Here is a 21,882-nt window from a genome sequence, read left to right on the forward strand (position 1 = left end):
GTCCCCGTCCCCCGTCCCCCCCCCGTTTTCACTTTCCCCCGTATTTCCATGCCTGCCCCTCCTTTTGTGCAAACCCACCCCCCTTGCACACAAACCACGCATGGTAACCTCCTGCATGTTGTTCCTCCCACACATTGTAACTGTCACACACACCCTTGTCCTCTTCCTCCCATGCATGTAGCCACCATTTGGTGTCCCATTCTTCAGACCCTTTCATGCCCCTGCTTTCATCTTCAAAGGTTAATTTGCAAGATACATTTCCCCCCCTGATATTTGCATTGCACTGTTCAGAACTGGAATCGTTAGCTTTATTTTGCTTTTCATTTTAGCTTTGGTGTTGTATATAGCAAAAACTATAACTAGACACAAATGACTTACCCCAAAAAAATTCACCAAAGGATCCAAGATTACTAGGTGAATCACTGGAGGAAAGTAGAATGAAGCGTATGAGTTTATCTTCCAGCCTTCAATTACTGGGACTTAGAAGTTCAATACTTTAAGAACAAAAGAAAACAAGATACACATATATAACAATCATAATTGGAGTCTATTGATCCCCATGTTAGGTGCTTTCATAAAATGCTTTGTGCAAGCAATACATGGGAACTAATAACACAAACTCCATTCTAGGAAATTTGACTTAGTCTATTTTGAAGTGTATACAGTGCATTTGATTTACTGCATCTTAGCTAGGATAATGACATGGTTTAATTAATGTTATCTGCAGTTAGGGGGAAACCAAGAAAGCAAGTGAAACACAAATTACTCGTGTGATCTGTTACATCCACCCTTTCATTTGTACCATATAGCCATCTTTCAAATGTTTATAATTGAGCATTGTAGTCATGGAAGATTTCAAGAGATGGACAGACTGTTGCATAGAGATTCCAGCTTAAAAAGGATGCCCCTGCATACTGATTAGGAGAAGCTGCCGGTCACACATTTTTTCATGGATACAATGGTAGAATTTGTTTGTATCAGAATGTTAGGGCCCTGTGATGGCAGCTAGCATCTTCCTTCACCAATCCAGTATTGTTAAACCCAAAGCAGTTGCAGCAGAAACTTGAACATGGGCCTGACAAATACACATCCAAGGATTGCCATTCTCAGTGCAAGCATGTCACAAGATCATGTTCCACACCTTTCATATGCGATCTGTCCTCCAAGCCAATGCATCTTCTCTTTAGGGACTGTGAAAATATCCTCCTGAAACAGATGAGGAGTAGTTCAAAGAAACAGTTTAATGAATAGAAAGTTTAATAATAATAATAATAATAATAATAATAATAATAATAATAATAATAATAATTTATTTATAACCCTGCCCATCTGGCTGAGTTTCCCCAGCCACTCTGGGCGGCTCCCAATCAAGTATTACAAACAATACAGTGTTAAATATTAAAAACTTCCCTGAACAGGGCTGCCTTCAGATGTCTTTTAAAAATAGGATAGCTACTTATTTCCTTCACATCTGAAGGGAGGGTGTTCCACAGGGTGGGCGCCACTACTGAGAAGGCCCTCTGTCTGGTTCCCTGTAACCTCACTTCTTGCAATGAGGGAACCACCAGAAGGCCCTCGGCCCTGGACCTCAGTGTCCGGGCTGAACAATGGGGGTGGAGACGCTCCTTCAGGTATACAGGACCGAGGCCATTTAGGGCTTTAAAGGTCAGCACCAACACAACAGAAAGTCTCCTATAGGAAGTTGGGCCATTCATCCATCAAGCTCAGTATTGTCTACACTGGCTGGAAGCAGCTCTCCAGGGTTTCAGACAGATACCAGGTATTGGACCTTGGACCTTCCCTCTCTGGAGGCTATATATGGCCAGCCTTGTGGGTTACTGCACATACAAATCAATGTGGGTGTGAATCAAGTCAAAGACTGAGAATACAGCAACTGGCTGGACTAGAGCAAGGTGCGTATTAAGTTGTAAAGAAGAAGGCGATAAGTGATTTAGAGAAACCATCGGCACCAGAGTGTTTCATTCCTAAAGCTAAGGTGGAGACAGGTGTGCTATAAACATGCACTTTATTTCTTCTTTGAAGTAAAGTAATTGGCTGGAATCTTTGACAAGCTTGAAATGAGAATTGCGGCTTTCCAAACTGGTTAAATCAAGCCTCCAGCTTTATGATGGGTTTTATAAGGGCTTCATGAAGAAAATTCATTTTATGTATGGAAAATTCTTAGAAAATCACCTTTCTCTTTAAAGGTGAAAAAATAGCAACTCGACAGACGCCTAAAGTAACCCGAATCTTGATTTTGACAGATAACCCACTGAACAGTTCTGCTCCACATCAAAAGAACTAAACTCGCTATTGAAACTGATGCACTCAGTAAAAATCAGTTGTATTGTCTAATGAGTCGGCTCATGACCCATTATAGCTAATGCCCTTCCCATTATCACTTCATATAGCAGCATCTAAGGCAGCATTGCCTGAATCACATTTAAGACTATAATACACAAATCAGACCCGAATAATGATTCACAGTTATAATAGATATCCACTTTTCAATCATCCTGCCGCAGTGCTAAATCAATCTGCATATTAAGGCTTCTGTTCAAGCTTTTACAAGATGAAGCTGAAGAGCGAAAGCTATGGAGTTGTGACTGCTCAGGGCTAAGGCAGCCAAAGGACGGGACAGTGCATACAGAATGGAACCTTTATTTTAATGCACCAAGTGACAGAACCCAGGACAAGAGGGGATGAGTTTCTTGTGCCAGAGCACTGCGGTGGGCAGGAAACCATCTGAATCCCTAATCTGTCCCGACTGCCCAATGCCAGGAACACATAGCCTAGATTTTCCCCCAACTGGGCAGAAAGCCTGGAAATGAGAGAATTTCTATTGTTGTTGTTTAGTCATTTAGTCGTGTCCGACTCTTCGTAACCCCATGGACCAGAGCACGCCAGGCACTCCTGTCTTCCACTGCCTCCCGCAGTTTGGTCAAACTCATGCTGGTAGCTTCGCTTCGAGAACACTGTCCAACCATCTTGTCCTCTGTCGTCTCCCTTCTCTTTCCCAACATCAGGGTCTTTTCCAATGAGTCTTCTCTTCTCTTGAGATGGCCAAAGTATTCGAGCCTCAGCTTCAGGATCTGTCCTTCCAGTGAGCATTCAGGGCTGATTTCCCTAAGAATGGATACGTTTGATCTTCTTGCAGTCCATGGGACTCTCAAGAGTCTCCTCCAGCACTATAATTCAAAAGCATCAATTCTTTGGCGATCAGCCTTCTTTATGGTCCAGCTCCCACTTCCATACATCACTACTAGGAAAACCATGGCTTTAACTATACGGACCTTTGCTGGCAAGGTGATGTCTCTGCTTTTCGATAGAATTTCTATAGACTGCAGCAACTCCTACTCCCTCAAACCTGCCCTGATGCTGCACCAAGTATCTAGGTGGGCACAGCTGGGTGAGACCAACTCTGCCCTGCTCACTCACCCAGGTCTCAGTGATATAGACCACATTGGCTTCCTCAGATCATGGATGAGGAAGGTCTTACTCGGAGTTGGCCTGGCATTCAGCAACAATAGCCGCAGACCCATGGACGTGTTGAGAGGACAACTGCAATTCCCCAGGTTGGATGAGGGGTTGGTACACAGCACAGTCACTAATTGTCTGTGCCATGTCCCCTTTACCCAGTCTACCCAACCTCCCACACCAAACCTTCCCTTGCCCAGAGCCATTGCGATTGGAGTTGCCCCTGCACTCCCTGGCACCTCTCTTCCCAGGTACAATATACACCCCTTAATTTGAAAAACAACAAAACCCGCAAATTTAAAAATACGCAAGTTAAAATGTAGCTAAAAAACATTTTAAACAATTAGGGCAATAATAACAGCATGAGAACCTCCCAACAAAAAAACCCTAATCTATACCCCAACTCATGTATGTAATAGGAATCTTCTTTGTATACACAAAAGTGCTGTGAAGGTGTTCAATGAATGTGTTCAAATATCCATCTTCCAGTAGAGGATGGAACAGGCTTGTTTGCTGTTTTTCCAGAAGGCAAGATGGCTAAACTATGAGAAATTTCCTAGTGGTAAAAGCTGGTTGACAGCAGAACAGGCTCCCTTGGAAACTGATGGAGCCTCTTTCATTGAAGGTATTTAATCAGAGCTTGGACAATGCCACATTTGCTGTCGGGCACATTGTAGTTGCATATTGCACTGTAGATCCTGCATTGAAGTTGGGCTACAGAACCCCCAAAGTCCATTAAACACTAAAATCCTATGATTCTACATGTAGGTCAAGGTGTTCCACCAGCCCATTCATTGAATGTGCTGCTTTTCAAATACCTCAGAAGGGATATAGCTTCTATCATGTATGAACAAGACCAAATTAGGAATGGTGCAGTTGTAGCAATTGCACCAATGCCCTGCCTGCAAAGGGGCCCAGACCCTGAGCTTTCCTTTCTTTTTAAAAATGTAGGTCAGTAAATCCCAATTTGCAGCCATATTACGCCTCCTATATCTTCCCAACAGCCATGTGTGGTTGGTTAGACTGGTGCTGACTGGCCCAAGTCAGAAAGTGAGAAAAAGAATAATGATAAGTTAAAGGTGTTTACAATGTGAAACAAAACATGCTTGGAGTATTTTTATTTTGTTTATCAAGGCTGGCAAAATGTATTGTGTGGGCATGTGCTTTGCTGACAGTTGTGAAACCCCACAGGCTCCTTGTATATTTTGTGGACCTTAAACATTTATGCCATCACCGTTGTTTTAAGTCTTTAAGATACCGCAAGACTTACTTTGTGATATTTTATTTCATATGCTTCTTATGGGGCAGGGACTCTTTTTGGAATTGCACCAGGGGCCCCAACCACCTTACAGATGATGCAGCCCTATATTTTCCCTTTGCTCTTGTAAATTCAACCCAAATAAGATGTGCCACTGAAGAAACATACAGAAGACAATGCATTGCACTTTGTCACATTTCTTTGAAATCAAACAATAGACAGCGAACTTGATAAAACAGGCCCTGAGCCCAGCACAAACACTTCGAGAACAGCTACTGAATTCCCTCTATTGACTTTCTGACACCTTTTATGCCACTTGGCTGAGATCATGGTGAAGATGCAGCTAAGTAAACAAGACTTTTAAAGCTCCATGTGGCTGATCATCCAACTGCAGGTTCAGGCACAGCCTTTACACATCACCAGGATACTGAAATGTACCCAACTTCATGACACATTAATTTAAATGGATGAACGAGCAACTCTATAGCCAGCCAAGGAAATGGCTTGTAGACAAGCACTGGGTTTCACAATGGAAGAAATATAATTTTAAGCACTGCTTCAGCCAAGTGCAAAACTGCATTATATCTGGCTTTTCTGAAAGAATATTCCAACCACTGGGTTAGACTTTCAATTGCTTTCTATGCAGGTGGGCCATGGCTCAGCCATAGAGCATCTGCTTTGCATACACAAGGTTCCAGATTCAATCCCTGGCATCTCCAGGTAGGACTGGGAATGCCCACCCCACCCCCACCCCCATGTGAAACCCTGGAGAGCTGCTGATGGTCAGTGCAAGCAGTACTGAATTAGGTAGATACCAGTGATCTGACTTGTTATAAGGCTGCTTCCTATGTTCCTAACCACTATCCTCTGTATTTGAACAGGCAAATGAATTGCTGCATTTGTTGCCAAACCTGCATCTCAAAAGGTGTAACAAATATTATCCAAGATGGCTGAATTACAGAGCTGGTCACTTAAATTCTGTTAACTTCAGGAATGAATATCAGTGTATATACAGTACTTGCAGTATGCATAGGCTCTACGTGGGTGATTTGGGGTTACTTTCTCCCTTCCCGAGTTAAAGTGTGATGTCAATAACTCCCTGCTCCCCCCCCCAAGTCATATTAACTGGGGTCCCAACAAAACATTCTATCTCTCTATTGCTTCTGACAATTAAAGCCATATGGTTCTCTAGATCTCTGTGTTTCTCCAGGTCTATGAATCTCTAAGAATGAGCACCCATCCAGGTGGGTCCTGCCCTCAAACAAGTGAAATACGAGGACAAATACGAGACAGGTAGAAAGGGAAATCTAGAAAATGGAAGTCCCACATAACAGGGCCTAAAACAGAGCCTAAATTCAGATCTTGTGTTGGGAAGCTTGGTTGCTCTTGTATGCATTCAACACCTTTTTGTTAGAAAGGTATGCTAACTTTCCCACCACTGGAGGAAAACTAGTCACTGTTGTGAGCTTTATCACCATGGAGATTGCAGAGTTAAGTGCCTCAGGGACACAACTCCAGTGACTCAAGAGTCCCCAGGCACCCATATTCAGGAGCCAGATGTCGGCAGATTCTTTGTCACTGACACACAAGTTTACAGAATGAATACTATCAGTCTCTCTCACAATTCACCTAGAGCTGCTTGGAGAATCATGGGCAGGTAATCCTTCAGTTTCAGATTACTGAGGTCCATGCAAAGAGAGGGGGGAACCTTAAACTGTTGTCCCCCACAGGGAGACGAGGTGACTAGCTGCTGGAGGAGGTGAGGGCAGAAGGTGAAGAAGAGCTGTGAGTGGAGGGGGGACACTTTACCCATCCTTTGGACCCCCTGGGAAACTCAACAAACCTGCTGCACCTGGAACTGGGTGTGGAGAGTACAACTGAATGGGGCACAGCTGTGGGAAGCCTGAGGAAGTGCCATCCACCCTCGGCCTGCCCATAAAAAGCAAGTCTAGGGTGAGAGACTAGGGTGAGGTCTGCTGCTTGCAGAAACTCTTCTCATTGAAAGATGTTTGTGGATGAGCTGAGAGTTTGTTTGGACCCTGAGTGAGAACCTGGAGTCTGAGAGGGAGGACGTGTCAGAAGGAAAATGAACTGATATCAATTTATATTTTTATGTACTAATAACTTTGTGTTAATGTAACATTTTTCTATGTGACTGTGTATTTTTGTAATACTTTGCTTCAGTTGTCTGTTGTCGCTGCCTTTGTACACTGCTTAGAGATATTTTTAATGGTATAGAGGTTAAATAATCAATGGTCTTTGGAGAGAAGAGGTGATGCTTCTCTTGGCTCAAAAGTCATTTGCTGACACAGCGGCCAGCCTTGAGTGCCATACACTGTATTTGTATTTAAGCACTCTTTAGCAGTCATGCCTTCTCCCAGTGCACAGATTCCCCACTGGGAATTGTAGTTTGCTTTTCACAGAGCTACAGTCCCCAGCACCCTTAACAAACCTCAGTTCACAGGGTTCTTACAGGGGAAAGTCATGACTGTTAAAGTGGTCGGCTGAGGAGGGGACCTTTATTCCAGCCATCCAGTTAGCCCCACACACAAACACACAAAACAACAACCTAACCTTTCTTCTAATCTCGCATGTTATGTACTGAGGTTCTCACCCTGGGCCAGCAGGGGGATACTGTAGATAGTTGTGCAAATAAGGGGTCGAAAGTGACATTCAGTGATTGGATAGTTTTAGAAAATTGTTACAGTTACATTGTACTGGAGCTCTATATAAGCAGGCTGACTGAACCCTTCAGTTCAGTTCTGTCCTGGCCTGTGAATAAACAAGAGCTGTTTGGAGAATCACTGTGTCATCTGATATCTTCTCCCACAACTTAACATTGCACATGATTAGTGGTGATTCTCACAGAAGATTGTGCTTGAAATACAGCATCAAGAATTGGGTTATAGCTTCTTCATGGATGCCTTTCGGAGACCTTTAGAGCAAACATGAAATCGAAGGAGAAGTGTGAATTGTTCCAGTGTGGAATATTGTCTTTCAGTTTTGTTATGCATGAAGGCTGGTGTGGGGGTGGATGTGTTGCACAAGGGACACACAAATAGGGCAGGCATTAATATTAACATCCATACTGAGTGAGGATCTCTATTTTCGCATATTAATCACACAGGACAATGGGTTGCCTCTTTGGCAGAAACTAAGCTATTGTCTCAAACAGATCACAGACCTTTTATCCCACACATTTTCCTCTCTTCATCACAGAGATTATTCATCAACTGATGCACAGAACATTCATCAGTGACGTAAGTGTTGCTGAGAGCTATAACATGAATGAGAATATGCTGATTCAAGAACAACTCAGAGTGTGAAAAGTCTTGTGTGAAGATTAATGTTCCACCCGAAACTCCAGTACTGTGAGGATCCTGATACAGTAAGGACTGTGAAATGCTTTCTCCTATAGTTTAAATTAGAACATAATTTCTGATCACTGATTATTTTCCTCTAAAAGGGAAATCTTAACTGTATGTTTCTTTGCATTTCTGTAACAACTTCCATCTCTCTTATTGGAGTTCCATCACACCAGATGTGTGCAACATGGGGTAAACTGATCTATGTTGAATGTGAAACTGCCGTTGCTGAGGAATAGTTCACATACAGCTCCCTAAGGGCCTTTCAGGAGTCACTTCCTTCTATGGCTGGATTACACCTCAACAGAAATGCGGGCCACCAGAACTAAAGGGAAGAGATACCAATTAGTGTGCAAAAGTCACTCTGCCACCTGAGCTGATATTGCTAGGCAGCCCCACTCTGTCAATTGGTCGAGCCGGAACCATCAGATCCCACATGACTTGCAAATACCAAGCTGGAAGCCAACACAAGCTTTTAAGAGAGATGAACGTGGTATAAGAGGCATCCTTTTTCTGTAGGGTTCACTCATTTATTTTGTTTCACTGCCATCTCTGGGATGAGTGAGTTCACCACAATGCTTCTATCACATCACCATCAACTCTTAGGACAGAAAGGAACTGTCCATTGTCCCTGTAAGCACAATGAATCAGTGTGCCTAATGCCCCAAATGTCATAGAATCATGGAATTGTAGAGCTGGAAGAGATCCCAGGGGTCATCTAATCCAAGACAGTGCAATGCAAGAATCTCAACTAGATCATACATGACAGGTGGTCATCCAACTTCTGCTTTAACCCCCCCCCCCGAAGGAGAATCCACTACCTATGGTGGGGGGTCTGCTCCACTATCGAACAGCTCTTACTATCAGAAAGTTTTTCTTGAAGCTTAGTCAGAATCTCCTTTCTTGGAACTTGAATCCATTGGTTTGGATCCTAGCCTCCAGAGCAGGAGAAAACAAGCTTGCTCCATCCTCCATGTGACATCTCTTGAGATATTTGAAGATGGCTATCATATCATATTAGATACTTGAAGATGGCTATCTCAGTCTCCTCTTTACCACAAGGCAGCAGAAGCTTAGGATCAGAGTTTTCCTTCTCCTAGATTGGCTACCTTCCTCGGTTGACAAACCCCATCTGCCACTTACTTCCCTCTACAGCACATGCAGAAACCGCCTTCTTGACTATTGACCCACTATTGGTGTTGTCAACTCAATCCACTAAAGCCTGTCTTCACATATAGGCAAAGTCCTTATCTCACGAAGGGTTTGAGGCCCATCAGCTACCCTCACCTGGTTTAGTCAGCGAGTGGCTGCTGTTGCATGCTGACAGCTTCTAGGAGCCGCAGGTGAGAGCTGAGTGCAAGGTAGGAACTACCCCTCCCCTAACACCCCATATGCTCCTTAATTGATTTAATTTATTGATACTTTTCTACTGTGTACTTGGAGACATCACAGTTTTAGTGCTATACTGCAACAAAACTCACCTGAATTATTGCAATGGCCCTAGTTCCCCAGTGACTATGCTTAAGATTATAGAATCGGTGTAATTAAACATTCTGTTCCATTTTGTGAAGTAGCCCTTATTCCGCTCACTTGCTTATACCAGCTAGTGAGAGCCTTCTTTGCTTTCTTGCTTTCTTGCTTTTTTGCAATGTAACAAGCTTTCTTAATACTGTAGTCTTACAATACATTACATATATATAGTACATCTCGTATTTCAATCATACACACACACACACACACACACACACACACACACACAAACATATACTTGTCTTTTCTCATATAGTTATAAACCTTAAGCTTCAGCTGTGTTTATGCTACTTTTTATGCAGTTATTAACAAAACTTATTAATAAAAATTATTAACGAAAAAAACCATAAAAACTTTGAACTTCCTGTCAATTCCCGTTGTATGCTTTTATTCTAATAGTGAATGTACCTACCATTATTAATCTATTCTTTATATATTCTTTAATACATTCCTACAACAATTTGTACCATTGATCTTATTTCTCCTATATTTCTTTATCCAAGGTCATTCAAATGTGGCCATAGACGAAGAACCATTGGTATATTTTTGTACATATCTCTTGCATTTATCCCATTTTTGTGCAAATTCTTGTCTTGAACTGCCCCTTAGGCTGTCGGTCAATTGCACCTTTTCCACATATTCTAGCAACTTATTCTGCCAATCCATTATAGTCAGAACATTTTCCCCTTTCCAGTTCTTTGCTACTAGTATTCCGGCCACTGCCGTAGCATATAGAAATATTTCTCTTAAATTTTTCAGGATATCTTTACCAACGATGCTTAACCAAAACGCTTCTGGCTTTTAAAAAAAATGTTGTTCCAAGGATTTTTTTCAGCTCATCATAGACGAGGCCCCATAATTCTCTTATTTTCCTACACATCCACCACATGTGGTACATATCTCCATTACTTTCCCCACACCTCCAACAGTTACTTGTGATATTTTTATACATCCTGGAAAGTCTTGACGGAGTAAGATACCAGCTATACTGCATCTTTAGCATGTTCTCTTTAATATTGTAACACGCCGTAAAATTCATAGTTGTATTCCAAAGGTTTTCCCATTCTGCCAGCATTATGGGATGCCAGCATTATGGGAGAGAGCCTTCTTTGCTTTCAAAGTGTAATTTCATCATGTGATCTTGGACTATTCCCTCAAAATTAGCTACTGCTGGATCCCTCCTGCTTGCTGCTGCCGAGGAAAAGCCCCTTCACTGCTAATTCATAATTAAGAATAGAAGCAGGCAGTAGAACCGATAGCCATGATGATAATGTTCCAGTGAGACTTAGTCCCTGGTAAATGGGAATAGGATTGCAAGTGGGCATCTCTGCCAGGCAATTTTTATTCACCTGCACCAATGCAGTCCCATTCAGTGGACTACATCACTATGAAGGGTTAATGACAAAGCCTCTCCTCTTCCCGGAGGGGAGGTGTTGTGAGCGAATTTTTGCAAAGATGCAACATGCAACAGGTAAAAATAGTGAAATTTCATATGATCGGTAATTCTACATCTGATCTTTATTTCAATCCTAGTCATCCTATCTATGGGGGATCTTGGTTGAGCTTGGGCTGCGTACACACTAACCTGTTTGTAAGACAAAAATGTAGTTTTTCCTCAGTCATACTCATTCATGCTCATACTCCACAAGCTGTTTTCCATCTTGTTTGATTCTAGTTCCTGCCCTCCTGCTATGGTATGTATATGACAATGTGTTTGATATGCCCTTGATCCACGCCTTTACCTCCCTGGACATGCCCAAACAAATGTAGGAGGATGTGGTGATTGCAATGTTGGCGCATGCTCACCCACGATGTCATTAGACAGGTGTGGATACTCTCTCCCTTTCTGGGACCACCCACAACTGATTTCATCTGTTTTCAAATGGTGACACTGCAGGATTATGCAGAGTCAATCTGCAATGACCTTGAGAAGAAGCACCTTTTGGGGGCAAAAAAATATGCAATAAATCTGGATTATGTGAAAGCATAGAAAAAACAAGTAATCTCCATTGACTCTAGAATAAAATGCCATGTGTACACAGGCTCTGTTTCACATTCCTGCTCTATATGCTAAAGCAGGCTTGTTTGGTTCATTTTTCAGGCAATCCTCTGCATACTCCTGTATAAACCGGTATGTATTATTATTATTATTAGCCTCTTGCCAATGGTCTTCAGTTTGGAATTAGCAAACTTTGTTCCCAGGATTCTATGCCACATTTTCGGCCAGGAAGGTAGAGAGAGAGAGTCATTTCTGTTTCCATATACAGTGGTACCTCGGGTTAAGAACTTAATTCATTCTGGAGGTCTGTTCTTAACCTGAAACTGTTCTTACCCTGAAGCACCACTCTAGCTAATGGGGCCTCCCGCTGCTGCCGCGCCGCCAGAGCACGATTTCTGTTCTCATCCTGAAGCAAAGTTCTTAACCCGAGGTAATATTTCTGGGTTAGCAGAGTCTGTAACCTGAAGCGTATGTAACCTGAAGCATATGTAACCTGAGGTACCACTGTATTGTCCTCTGCTATGGTGCTTATGGTACCATGTAAGCAGTAACTTACCTCCCATAGTAGATCAGGCACGGCCAGTATTAGAAATTATAACTGAGAAGTATGTTTGGTGTGGGACGCGGGTGGCGCTGTGGGTAAAAGCCTCAGCGCCTAGGGCTTGCCGATCGAAAGGTCGGCGGTTCGAATCCCCGCGGCGGGGTGCGCTCCTGTTGTTAGGTCCCAGCGCCTGCCAACCTAGCAGTTCGAAAGCACCCCCGGGTGCAAGTAGATAAATAGGTACCGCTTACCAGTGGGAAGGTAAACGGCGTTCCGTGTGCTGCGCTGGCTCGCCAGATGCAGCTTTGTCACGCTGGCCACGTGACCCGGAAGTGTCTCCGGACAGCGCTGGCCCCCGGCCTATAGATGTGAGATGGGCGCACAAACCCCAGAGTCTGTCAAGACTGGCCCGTTCGGGCAGGGGTACCTTTACCTTTACCTTTATGTTTGGTGTATTTTGTTAATAAGCCTAACTGTTTGGTTAATTAAGCATGTTCTGATTTTTGCTGGGGGGTGGGCAGAATTCTGGCTAAGCTTATCTCACCCCATATTAATGCTTTCATTCTCCGCTAAGTTACTTAGAAAGTGTGCTAACTTTCTAACTTTTGGAGTCGGAGGGACAGAGATTGGAAGCTGGCAGAATTGTAAGTCAGTCCGCCAACTAGATCTTGCCCCATGATACTTCAGAGTCCTGCTGTTCTTAAACTCAGTGATGGCAGCATCTGATTCACTGGGATATTTGAGAGTGAATCTAGTGCCATTGTTAAAGCTGAAACAATTAGATATCTGCCTAATTTGATGGGCATAGTGTGCCTTTGTTCCAAGAACTTTCCTAAGGTTCTTAGGGATGGCACAGCAAACATTTGTTGTCTTCCCATGTTTGGGCTGCAGAAGTGGGTGTGGGAATCTAGAATTTAAGCCTGAGTATATGCAATTTGTAAATAAAAGGAAACATGACTAAGAATTTTATCCACAGAATCTACTCTTCGGGTGAGAAACTGTTACGTTGCCAGGACACATATTTATTACAGCAAACTGCTGTTTACTCTTTAATAAAAACAGTACATTTAAAAAAGAAGCATTCATAAATTAACTAAAATGCTAGCAACCTCATTTGACATCAGGTTTTAAAAAACAAGATTCATCCCATGAGGGCTGGAAAGAACTTTAATTTGCTGCGGGGAGGGGGCCCTGCTTGCTTTATTTGTATTTTTACACCTATCTCTCTACTGCTCAAACAAGGAAACAAGTCGTCTCAAAGTGGTGTGTGTGAAAACAAAAGTAAAAAAAAGGGCAGAAGAACACAGAACTAGGAGAGAGGGCTCTGTAAGCATCTGAAATATAAACATTTTAAGCTGGCATCTAAAACCAAACACAGAGAGTGCCTGTTTAATATACAGAGGCAATGAGTTCCACAATACAGATCTAGTGAGTGAAGCTTCACACACAACACACTTTTGCATCATATAGATTACTCCTTTACAGCACCTGGAGAAGAGGAGGTTCATGTTGAGGCTCAAATGTCTTAATAGCTGGGTGACTAGGAAATCAGCAGGTGAAGCTTTCCCTAACATGGTTGTTCAAAGTATACCTGAAGGAGCGTCTTCACCCCCATCTTTCTGCCTGGACCCTGAGGTCCAGCTTCGAGGGCCTTCTGGCACTTCCCTCACTGCAAGAATTGAAGTTACAGAGAACCAGGCAGAGGGCCTTCTCGGTAGTGGCACCCACCCTGTGGAACGTTCTGTCATCAGATGTCAAGGAAATAAACAACTATCTGACTTTTAGAAGACACCTGAAGGCAGCCCTGTTTAGGGAAGCTTTTAATATCTGTTGAATTATTGTATTTAAATATTTTGCTGGAAGCCGCCCAGAGTGGCTAGGGAAACCCAGCCAGATGGGCTGGGTATAAATTATTATTATTATTATTATTATTATTATTATTATTATTATTAATTTTATCAAGGGACAGGAATTCAGGCACAAAATACATTAAGAATGTAAGAAGAGCTTTTGCTGGATCAAGCCAAGAGCCCATCTAGTCCAGAATCATCTTCTCACAGAGGCCGACTTTGGAAAATCTGCAAGCTGGACCTTAATGCAACAGCACTCACCCAAATGTGATTCCCAGCAGCCAGCAGTCAGAGGCATTCTGCTTCCAACAAGGTGATAAGAACATAGCCATCATGTCTACAATAGTCTTATCGTCTCTTCAAGCCACCCAGGGTGATGGGTGGGCATCACTACATCGCGTGGGAGAAAATTCCACAGTATACCATGTGAAGTACTTTTCTATTGTCTCTGCTGAATCTTCCAACGTTCCGCTTCATTGGATGACCCGGCATTCTAGTATTATGAGAGAGGGAGAAAAAATATTTGCCCTACTTAAACAATTAGCTGGAGACAATGCATAGTATTGTTTTCCACTTGGTAGATTTCTGGGTTAGTGACATGGCTCATTGTGCTAGGGAAAACAATAATTAATTTTGTTTCTTTAGTAAATTTATATTTTGGCATTCATCTGAGGATTGATTTACAGAATCTGCTAAGAAAGAAAGAAAGAAAGAAAGAAAGAAAGAAAGAAGAAAGAAAGAAGAAAGAAAGAAGAAAGAAAGAAAGAAAGAAAGAAAGAAAGAAAGAAAGAAAGAAAGAAAGAAAGAAAGAAAGAAAGACATCTAAATCACCTTGTTTTTTAGGCAGAATCTATATTTTTATTTTACAGCAGATGTTCTATGGGTAGTTACTGAATTCTGTCTCTGTAGTATCCCTGTCTCTTTTATTTTTCCCAGCCTTAAAAAATGTACATCTAGGAGTTCTTGCTTCTTAATTATGATAAACTGTCTTGTTACATTGCTGAGCTTGCTAGGACTACTTAGAAATACTCTGTTAACAGAACCTTTTCCTCCCGTTCTGAGCACTGCAGTCATCAAACATCCAATCCTTTTACAAGTTCTGCTATAATTTTCATTATATACATATAATATAATTTTGTGGACAGAAACTATAACAAAATACCGCCCACTATAAACACATGCTTATAGGGTTGGTTCAGATATTTGTAATTTTTTCCACAAGGAGCCACCCAAATGGCTCAAGGGGTGCAGCTGTATGGGGGGAAATGATGACTTCCTCAGCCATTGCACACATGGGAATTGTGGTCAGGGAGTGGTGTTCGCATCACCCAGATGAGGGCACCAGATCAGATGTGGCATCTTCTATGTGGCCGATTCCCCAGGGTCCATTTTTCTTCCTTTTTAAAAAATAAGTACAGTATAAATTTTATTTAAACAAGTTTAGAAACAGTGATGACAGGAACAGACTCTAAAACTAAGTTTCACATCACACTTAGACACCTGAACTCTTTCTGTGTGGAGAACCATATTTCTCGCTCTATAAGACGCACCAGACCATAAGACGCACGGCTAAGGCTCCCCCAAGAGCCGCGCTCCCTTTAAAGAGCACACGGAGTGTGTGTGCAGCTCTTGGGGGCTTTTCCACGAGGAGGAAGAAGGGCAGCCCTTCTCCCTCCTCGGGGAAAAGCCCCCAAGAGCCGCGCACACACTCCACACGGCTCTTTAAAGGGAGCGCTGAGCAGAGCCTCCCGCCTGCACTCGCTCCATCAGACGCACACACATTTCCCCTTACTTTTTAGGAGGGAAAAGTGCGTCTTGTAGAGCGAAAAATACAGTAATTAGTGAACTTATCAAGCAAAAAGTAACCAGACCTCATATACAAGCCAAGTATAGAAAGCCACTGTGTGCACATCTTGTGTTTAACTCCTGTTGGGTGGGTATCCCTTGACAGCATAGTCATTATTGAAGTTTTTTTTATTTCATTTGAGGTTTTTAAGCAGAGGTTGGATGGCCATCTGTAATGGCTGGTTTCACTGAGATTCCAGCATTGCAGGGGGTTAAGCTAGGTGGCCCTTGAAGTCCCTTCGAACGCTACAGTTCTATGATTCTATGATTTCTAGACTCACCCAATTGATTGTAATAATGTGTTGTTGTTTTTAATTGTTGTAACCCACCCCTGAGGTCTGTATGGGGTAGTACCTCTGTGGGGGACGCGCCATGCTCCTTCTTGGGTACTTCGTTCACCTTTGGTCCCCACTCTGTGCTCAGATCTCACCTGTGGCCCCTAGAAGCTTTCAGCATGCGACAGCATCCACACCCTGGGGAACTGCTTTGACAGGCTGGCTAAACCAGGTGAGGGTAGTCAATGGGTGTCAAAACCTTGGTGACTTCCCTTGCATACAAAGATAGGCTCTAGCAGATTCAGTCAAGACCAACTATGGGTCCAATGGTCAAGAAGGCAGTTTCTGCACGTGCTGTAGAAGGAAGTGAGTGGCAGATGGGGCTCGCCAACCTGGGAAGGTAGCCCACCTAGGAGAAAGAAAACTCTGGTCCTAAACCTCCACTGCCTTGCAGGATATCTGTGGGAGAAGAAAAAGCTAACCCTACACAAATCTGGAGTTGAGTCCCTAAGACAGTTCGATGGCTCATTGTACACCTTCTGGCAACTCCTGTAGCCAAGCTGGTGCCAAATGTATCGCTCTCCTTTCCTTTGGACCACATCAGCAAGGCCGAGAGCCAGGCATTGTCATCTGGGCAGCTCAGGACCTCCATACACCCTGCCCAAGCTTACACCCCAGGGAGGTCACTTTGGTGCTGCTAATGCTTTGACTTCACCCCCAGATGTGCACTGCATTGTCTATTGAGACAGACGGATGCCAACAACGCCTATGAACCATTTCCCCCAAGTGCAACCTTTCTTAGGTAATGGGTCACAATACACAAATGGAACTCATAGAATCATAGAGTTGGAAGAGACCACAAGGGCCATCGAGTCCAACCCCCTAGAACTAGATTCGTTCACCATAAGAAGAGTAGGGCTATTGTTCTCCTTTAACAAAAAGCAGTATCCCAGATTCAAATAAAAGTGTGCCTTTAATTCATTTATCATTTATTTATCTAACAAAGTTCTTTATTCTTCAAAGCTGCCTTTCTTGGAAAGAAATTCAGTAACTTCAGTGTGGGAATTTTCACACACTGCTCAGAAAAGGGGGGGGGGAGTGCATAGCTTTAGGCTAGCTATACACCCCTTTCCTTACAAGGAAGTGCAAATAAGAGCCCTTCAGTATGGAACTGTTGAGTTCGAAGATTGCTGCAGGCAAACCAGAGTCTTCCTTTTCCTTGATGATCAAAGCAGAGATTAAAGAAGCCCATTGTTCGCTTGGAGGGATCTTTCTCCTAAGCTCCAGGGATAGAAAGATTTCTGGCCTGTACTTTTGCTATGATCCAAGCAGCCATTTCCTTTGCACTCATTATCAGGACACCCACACATTCCCACATTATGCAACCAAATAGCAACAGCCTGAACGAATCATTAAAAACAATAAAGTGCCTAATGACATCTAACAGATTTAGCACAAGCTTTCATGGACTATTACAATGTGAAAACACTGAACTGCAAGATGTTTGATTCTATCACTTGTGGATTGTATTGGCACGATGGTGGTTTGTTTGTTTGTTTTTGTCATGCTACATGTATTAATTGGCTTCCCAATGCCATGATGTGTGTGTTATCAACACAATTGTGTTTTTTGTGCGTGAAAGGCTATTTTTTTCTAATGTCATTTGTAGTTTTCTGCATTTCATTGTTTTCCTGATCTCACTGTTTACAATGCCCCACTCCAGCTATGGATATATATACACCTATATCACAGGATAATACTTCATATATCCGATGAACTGGACTGTAGTCCATGAAACTTTATTCCATCCTAAGATTGCTTGTCTTTAACATCACACAAGACTCTGTTGTTTTTCGCTGCAAAAAGTTTACAGAGCTACTCCTCAATTTGCATATGTGCATTTTGCAACAACAAAGGTTTAAGCACATGGTAAAGATCTCTCACATTATAGAACATACAGGAAAAAATAAAGCAAGGTCTGGAACAAAAGAGCTTCTCCCCAGCCATCCAGCCTAGCAGTTATGTCTTGTGTGTCATAGCATACTAGTAATTCACAAATCATATGCTGGGAAATAAATCAAGATATGGAAGACAATACTACACAAGGATACTTGTACGGCTGAAGTCATGTCTTGGGGGCTGGAACAAAGGCAACAGTCATGGTAAGCCCACTTAATAAAAATGTGGACGTTACTGGCCTCTTGTAGTCAATAATATTAGATGTGAGCAGTACCGTATATCCAATCACATTTGATAACCCCCAGCCTTCATACCAACTAACAGGGAGAAAGCAAATTATGTAAGACTGCAACCTCCCAGATGTTATTGGACTACAACTCCATCAGCCCTGTTGGAAGGGCAAGGTGGTGCTGATGGGAGCTGGAGTTCAGCATCTGGATGCTTAGAGTTGACCCACTGAAATCATGACTGACTGAAGTCCCACTGAGTTCAGTGGATATACTGAAAGTCTGGGGACGTCTGGTTACAACATGTGTCAATTTGAATCAGGGGTGGGCAACTTGTGCCTTCCAGGTGTTATTGGATTCCAGCTCCCATCAGCCCCAGCCAAGATGGCCAATGTTCAGAGACAATGGGAGTTGAGGTCCAGCAACATCTGGAGGGCCACAGGTTCCCCACCTGATTTAAATTTATACCTCCTTTTTCAGTCATTAGGACAGCTGTTTAAATCATGCTTGCTGCAGAAGAAAGAGGCAGTCACCAGCTTTGGTTTGCTGATAAGCCCTAATGAGAGTTTCACTGACTACCCCTTGTAAAAGAAAGCATCTCTTTATGAGTTTGTATCATGGTTTTTTAAAAAAGACAATAAAAGCAAATGCTGCTATGCTTTTCACTTATGGAGATGCTCACACTGCAGTAATGGAGGCATTATTACTGTTTACTATCTGTGCATAGTTGTGCATGCATGCCACAATGTCATATATATTATAGAGAGATATAGGATAATTTGATCTAAATCCTACATCATCTGGCTCATGCCAATAGCATTTATCTCTCACTTTCAGGAGCACCTGAAATAATTGCAACATTATCACAGGTGCACACAGTAAATGATGTACACTATTCTCTAGTCTAGTTAGTTGGAGGAAAGCAGACAGATAGCAGGGCATGCATATGCATATATATATATATATATATATATATATATATATATATATATATGCTTTCGTAGATTTTCACGGGTACAGGAATGCAGGTTTTGGTGTCTTCGGGTGTCTTCCCGTGTAAGAGTCGGGGTGTCTGTGCGACGTTTCGACGAGGTCTCACTCGTCATCTTCAGGCTGGTGCTTTCGGCTTCTTGTTACTGGAACAGAGCAGAGTCTGGTGTTTGAGTTCCTATAAATACTGTTGAGGGGTGTGGTGTATAGCCTCCAACGTTCTGGGCAAAGAGGAAGTTCCTAGATTAGTGTGCCTTTTCTTCTTTTGTTCCTTAATTACTTGAGGGATATCTTGGGTGATTTCATGAGTGATATTCAGAATATCACTGGGTGGGTCATTAAGTGTAGATTAGTTGCTAAAGCTTTCGTGTCTTGACCTCTTGAGCTTGTGAAGAGTTTTTCTGAGAAGATGGCTGTGCTGCATTTAGTTGTGCTCTGGCTTGGCTTCGTGTATAGGGGCGAGCTATGGTTTTGTGCCTTGTGCCAGCCAGATCTGTGTAGGGATTGCAGGGGGATTGCAGTGATATTCTGAATATCACTCATGAAATCACCCAAGATATCCCTCAAGTAATTAAGGAACAAAAGAAGAAAAGGCACACTAATCTAGGAACTTCCTCTTTGCCCAGAACGTTGGAGGCTATACACCACACCCCTCAACAGTATTTATAGGAACTCAAACACCAGACTCTGCTCTGTTCCAGTAACAAGAAGCCGAAAGCACCAGCCTGAAGATGACGAGTGAGACCTCGTCGAAACGTCGCACAGACACCCCGACTCTTACACGGGAAGACACCCGAAGACACCAAAACCTGCATATATATATATATATATATATATATATATATACACACACACACACACACACACATATGTGTGCGCACAGCACACAGGGGATAAAAGTGTGGAAATGGACCTATAACCATCATGCAACCACAGATTACTGGGAAGCTTTCCTTATTGGATGGGAAAGGCCCATTAGTTGACAAGGGAGGAGTGCTTATAGCTCTATCACAGAGCCCATCCTTTGCATGCAGAAGAGATTGTGGTCTCTAGTTACAGATTTCCCCAGCAGTAAGCATGGGAAAAGTCTATTTCTTGAGACATTAAGGAGCTGCTGGAAGTCACACTAGACATGACTGAGCAAGAACCAATGGATAGGCTGAGTATAAGACACCCTCATATTGTTGCACCCCAATCCCTGAGTGGTGCAGGATTCCAGGGGTTCCAGACACTTACCCAGGGTTCATGTTTCCTCGGAATGAGGGACAGCGGAATCTGTGGTATCTTTAGGATATATGGTTTCTTTACACACATATACACCTGAGCCTACCATGGAGGGGTTCACAGCATTAACTTCCCAATAAGGTCTTGATTCTCCCATGGCCACAGCCTTGAATTCCAGCAGATATCAGGCATGGCTCTGACTCTTGGTCTTCCCAACCTGCTGCCTTTGCTTCCAGCTTTTAGCTCACGTAACTCAACTCTCCACTCTGGCCTTTGTCTTGACCAGTGAGTTGAGGGACCGGGCCCACTCATTTTCTGTTGGGCAGAGAGCCACTTCCTTTGTTACCATAATAGTCCATACTTAGAAGGCCATCACTTCACCAGGAAGCTAGCCTGGCTATTCCAGGAATTGAATCCATGCTGGACCCAGGAATTAGAAGGGTCTCAGACATACAGCCTACCCCACCACCAACTCATAACAGTTATGTTCCAATAAGCCTTGGGCAAGTTACTATCCCCTCCACACCAGATTCCCATCAGCCAAACAGGAATTACACCAGACTGCATGCAATAAGGAAGCAAGTTACTACCTGCCTTGACAAGAGCCTGAAAGATAGGTATGTTATAAATAAATACACAAAATGCTTTCACTTATCCATGTTATCTATATCCTTTTCTAATACACTTCAGTGATAAAACTCAAAATCCAATGACACCTAGTTAAACCTGTCCTACCTGGTGCTGTTGTTTCCTGCCCCCCCCCCTTTCCCCCTAGAGATGATCTTAGCTTTCTACAGCAAATGTATCACATCTAAAATCTCTCTGGTGGAGAGCATTTGAACAGGATGCGGGGAGGAAACTATTTGAGGATTAGAAGTACATTTCCGAATGGTAGGTTGAAATGGCATTTCGGACATAATATGCTGTGTGAATGCTTTTTATCGTGCTCTCGAGAATAAACTCATTTTTCCCAACAATGCAGCACCTGTTCCTGGCAAAGAAAGGTGAATGAGATTTGGTCTTAGGGAGGCAGAACCGCTGGCAGAAGGAAGCCAGAAACCAATATTCCAAGTCCCTTAGCACTTGACTCAGCAGGACTTCTTTCTTCAAGGCAATGCCCTCAGAAGAGTAGCCGGCATCCTCTCCTTATGGCAGTGAGCGCAGAAAGGCACCACAATCCCAGTAGAGGGAGCTCACCTCCTTAATCTCAGTGCTTATGGATACAGAGTGCGTCCATCAGCCGTGAATCAGCACAGCGTTCACCAACCTGGTGCCTCCAGATGTTTTGAACTTCAACTCCCACAGCTGATGGGAGCAGTGGTCCATAGCATCATAGGAAGGT

The 21,882-nt window shown here is 43.0% G+C and overlaps 1 long non-coding RNA gene across 1 annotated transcript; it reads right to left on the minus strand.

The window, feature by feature from the left end:
* Positions 1–376: 376 nt before the first annotated feature.
* On the minus strand, positions 377–14,486 carry LOC309533385. Its single transcript, XR_014220196.1, has 3 exons — positions 14,282–14,486; positions 1,142–1,206; positions 377–494 (listed from the first exon to the last, which is right to left on the minus strand). It is a non-coding gene; the product is annotated as an uncharacterized lncRNA (long non-coding RNA).
* Positions 14,487–21,882: the final 7,396 nt, after the last annotated feature.

The sequence above is a fragment of the Podarcis vaucheri genome, assembly GCF_965113315.1.
Source record: "Podarcis vaucheri genome assembly, chromosome: 5".
Taxonomy (NCBI): domain Eukaryota; kingdom Metazoa; phylum Chordata; class Lepidosauria; order Squamata; family Lacertidae; genus Podarcis; species Podarcis vaucheri.